The sequence below is a fragment of the Arachis hypogaea genome, chromosome 15, assembly GCF_003086295.3.
Source record: "Arachis hypogaea cultivar Tifrunner chromosome 15, arahy.Tifrunner.gnm2.J5K5, whole genome shotgun sequence".
Lineage (NCBI taxonomy): Eukaryota > Viridiplantae > Streptophyta > Magnoliopsida > Fabales > Fabaceae > Arachis > Arachis hypogaea.
Genome location: NC_092050.1, coordinates 110856097 through 110860787, shown reverse-complemented (window position 1 = coordinate 110860787; position 4691 = coordinate 110856097). Strand labels below are relative to the sequence as shown.

The following is a 4691-nucleotide window of genomic DNA, read 5'->3' as shown; positions in this document are numbered from 1 at the left end:
CTGGGCGTTCAGCGCCAGAACTATGCTCTGTTCTGGCGTTTGAATGCCAGACAGATGCTCCTCCAGGGTGTGATTTTTCTTCTGCTGTTTTTGATTCCGTTTTCAATTTTTATATTTATTTTGTGACTCCACATGATCATGAACCTAAGAAAACATGAAAAACAATAAAAATAAGAATTAGATAAACATTGGGTTGCCTCCCAACAAGCGCTTCTTTAATGTCAATAGCTTGACAGTGGGCTCTCATGGAGCCTCACAGATGTGCAGAGCTTTGTTGAGACTCTCCAACACCAAACTTAGAGTTTGGATATGGGAGTTCAACACCAAACTTAGAGTTTGGTTGTGGCCTCCCAACACCAAACTTAGAGTTTGACTGTGGGGGCTCTGGTTGACTCTGCTTGGAGAGAAGCTTTTCCTGCTTCCTCTCTATGGTTGCAGAGGAAGATCCTTGAGTTTTGAATACAAGGGAGTTCTCATTCCATTGAAGGACTATTTCACCTCTGTCAACATCAATCATAGCTCTTGCTGTGGCCAAGAAAGGTCTTCCTAGGATGATGGATTCATCCTCTTCCTTTCCAGTATCCAGGACTATGAAATCAACAGGGATGTAAAGGCCCTCAACTTTTACCAATACATCTTCTACGTGTCCATAAGCCTGTCTTCTTGAGCTGTCTGCCATCTCTAGTGAGATTTTAGCAGCTTGCACCCCATAGATTCCCAGTTTCTCTATTACAGAGAGGGGCATGAGGTTTATTCCTGAACCAAGGTCACACAGAGCCTTAAAGATCATGGTGCCTATGGTACATGGTATTATGAACTTTCCAGGATCCTGTCTCTTCTGAGACAATGTCAGTTGATCCAGATCACTTAGTTCATTGATGAACAAGGGAGGTTCAACTTCCCAAGCATCAATGCCAAATAATTTGGCATTCAGCTTCATGATTGCACCAAGAAACTTGGCAGTTTGCTCTTCAGTGACATCCTCATTCTCTTCAGAAGAGGAATACTCATCGGAGCTCATGAAGGGCATAAGGAGGTTCAATGGAATCTCTATGGTCTCTAGATGAGCCTCAGAGTCCTTTGGTTCCTCAGAGGGAAGCTCCTTATTGACCACTGGACGTCCCAGGAGGTCTTCCTCCTTGGGATTCACGTCCTCTCCTCTCCTCACAGGTTCGGCCATGGCGCTTATGTCAATGGCCTTGCACTCTCCTTTTGGGTTCTCTTCTGTATTGCTTGGGAGAGTACTAGGAGGGATTTCAGTGATCCTTTTACTCAGCTGGCCCACTTGTGCTTCCAGATTTCTAATGGAAGACCTTGTTTCATTCATGAAACTTACAGTGGCCTTAGATAGATCAGAGACTAGATTTGCTAAATTAGAAGCATTTTGTTCAGAGTTCTCTGTCTGTTGCTGAGTTGATGATGGAAAAGGCTTGCTATTGCTAAACCTGTTTCTTCCACCATTGTTAAAGCCTTGTTGGGGCTTTTGATCCTTCCATGAGAAATTTGGATGATTTCTCCATGTTGAGTTATAGGTGTTTCCATAAGGTTCACCTAAGTAATTTACCTCTGCTATTGCAGGGTTCTCAGGATCATAGGCTTCCTCTTCAGAAGATGCCTCTTGAGTACTGTTGGATGCAGCTTGCATTCCATGCAGACTCTGAGAAATCATATTGACTTGCTGAGTCAATATTTTGTTTTGAGCCAATATGGCATTCAGAGTATCAACCTCAAGAACTCCCTTCTTCATAGGCGTCCCATTATTCACAGGATTCCTTTCAGAAGTGTACATGAACTGGTTATTAGCAACCATGTCAATGAGTTCTTGAGCTTCTGCAGGCATTTTCTTTAGGTGAATGGATCCACCTGCAGAAGTGTCCAGTGACATCTTTGATAGCTCAGACAGACCATCATAGAATATATCCAGGATGGTCCATTCTGAAAGCATGTCAGAAGGACACTTTTTGGTCAACTGTTTGTATCTTTCCCAAGCTTCATAGAGAGATTCACCTTCTTTCTGTCTGAAGGTTTGAACATCAGCTCTAAGCTTGCTCAGCTTTTGAGGAGGAAAGTACTTGGCTAAGAAAGTCGTGACCAGCTTATCCCAAGAGTTCAGGCTGTCTTTAGGTTGAGAATCCAACCATAATCTAGCTCTGTCTCTTACAGCAAAAGGGAAAAGCATGAGCCTGTAGACTTCAGGATCTATTCCATTAGTCTTAACAGTATCACATATCTGCAAGAATTCAGTTAAGAACTGAAAAGGATCTTCAGATGGAAGTCCATGAAACTTGCAGTTCTGCTGCATTAGAGAAACTAATTGAGGTTTAAGCTCAAAATTGTTTGCTCCAATGGCAGGAATGGAGATGCTTCTTCCATGTAAATTGGAATTAGGTGCAGTAAAGTCACCAAGCATTCTCCTTGCATTGTTGTTGGGTTCGGCTGCCATCTCCTTTACTTGTTCGAAATTTTCAATCAAGTTGTCTCTGGATTGTTGTAATTTAGCTTCTCTTAATTTTCTCTTCAGAGTCCTTTCAGGTTCTGGATCAGCTTCAACAAGAATGCCTTTTTCTCTGTCCCTGCTCATAAGAAAGAGGAGAATAAAAGAAAAGAAGAGGAATCATCTATGTCACAGTAAAGAGGATCCTTATTGTTAGTAGAAGAAAAGAAGAAGAAATTCGAACACAGATAGAGTAGGGGGTTCGAATTTGGTGATGATGTGAGGAAGTAATGTTAGTTAATGAATGAATAAATAGAATAGGATGAGAGAGAGGGGGGGAATTTTCGAAAATTATTTTTGAAAAGGAGTTAGTGATTTTTGAAAATTGGTTTTTGAAAGTTGTTAGTATTTTTTTTTTTCGAAATTTTTGAAATTAAAAATTAAAAAATAAAAATAATTAGTTAATTAAAAAGAAATTTTTGAAAAAGGGGAAGATATTTTCGAAAATTAGAGAGAGAGAGTTAGTTAGGTGGTTTTGAAAAAGTTAAGAAACAAACAAAGAGTTAGTTAGTTAGTTGAAACAAATTTTGAAAAGATAAGAAGTTAGGAAGTTAGAAAAGATATTTTGAAAATATATTTTTGAAAAAGATAAGATAAGAAGATATTTTTGAAAAGATATGATAAAATTAGTTTTGAAAAAGATTTGATTTTTAAAATCACAATTAATGACTTGATTCATAAGAAATCACAAGATATGATTCTAGAACTCAAAGTTTGAATCTTTCTTAACAAGCAAGTAACAAACTTCAAATTTTTGAATCAAAACATTAATTGATTAGTTATTTTCGAAAATTTAGTATAAGAAAAAGATTTTTGGAAAATATTTTTGGAATTTTCGAAAATAACTAATAATTTTGAAAAAGATTTGATTTTTGAAAAAGATTTTGAAAAAGATAAGATTTTCAAATTTGAAAATTCGATTTGACTCATAAGAAACAACTTGATTTTAAAAATTTTTGAAAAAGTCAATCCAAATTTTCGAATTTGATGAGAGAAAAAGGGAAAGATATATTTTTTTTTATTTTTGAAATTTTTTTATGAAAAACATGAAAATTATGCAATGCATGAAATTTTTAGATCAAAACAATGAATGCATGCATGAATGATATGAATGTCAAGATGAACACCAAGAACACTTTGAATGTCATGATGAACATCAAGAACATAATTTTGAAAAATTTTTAATGCAAAGAAAACATGCAAGACACCAAACTTAGAATTCTTTAATGCTTACGCACTAAGAATTCAAGAATGCGTATGAAAAACATGATAAGACACAAAACAAAAAATCATCAAGATCAAACAAGAAGACTTACCAAGAACAACTTGAAGATCATGAAGAACACCATGAATGCATGAGATTTTCGAAAAAATGCAAGATGCATATGCAATTGACACCAAACTTATGATATGACTCAAGACTCAAACAAGAAACAGAAAATATTTTTGATTTTTATGATTTTCTAATTTTTTTGAATTTTTATTTTATATTTTTCGAAAAATTATTTTGAAAAAGAAAAATAAGGATTCCAAAATTTTTAATATGAATTCCAGGAATCTTATGCTCTAAAGCTCCAATCAAAGGGTCAGGCATGGCTTAATAGCCAGCCAAGCTTTAGCATGTAACTCAGACATGACACGCCTGACATACCCTATCCAGAAGGATTGGGGAATGACTCCACTGAGGTGATTAGCCAATCCCAAAGCAGTTTGGGTATGGCTTTACAGCCAGATAGGCTTCAACATACTTCATGAAACACTAGAATTCATTCTTAAAAATTTTGAAGCCATAGAATAATTTATTTTTGAAAAGATTTTTTTTTTAGTAAATTTTTTTTTTCGAAAACAAAGGAAAATATTTTTGAAAGATTTTTGAAAACAAAACAAAAAGAAAATTACCTAATCTGAGCAACAGGATGAACCGTCAGTTGTCCATACTCAAACAATCCCCGGCAACGGCGCCAAAAACTTGGTGCACGAAATTGTGATCACATTAATGTAGTACTCTTTGTTATTGTATGGAATCATTATTATGGCTCTTTACTATGTGTGGACACAACTCCGATACAACTAACCAGCAAGTGCACTGGGTCGTCCAAGTAATACCTTACGTGAGTAAGGGTCGAATCCCACGGAGATTGTTGGTATGAAGCAAGCTATGGTCACCTTGCAAATCTCAGTCAGGCGGATTTAAACA

General features: G+C 36.3%; 1 non-coding gene across 1 annotated transcript; it reads left to right on the top strand.

The window, feature by feature from the left end:
* Window positions 1-1939: 1939 nt before the first annotated feature.
* LOC112753456 (small nucleolar RNA R71) lies at window positions 1940-2047 on the top strand. The gene has a single exon (XR_003177844.1). It is a non-coding gene; the product is annotated as a small nucleolar RNA R71 (small nucleolar RNA).
* The last annotated feature ends 2644 nt before the right edge of the window (window positions 2048-4691 follow it).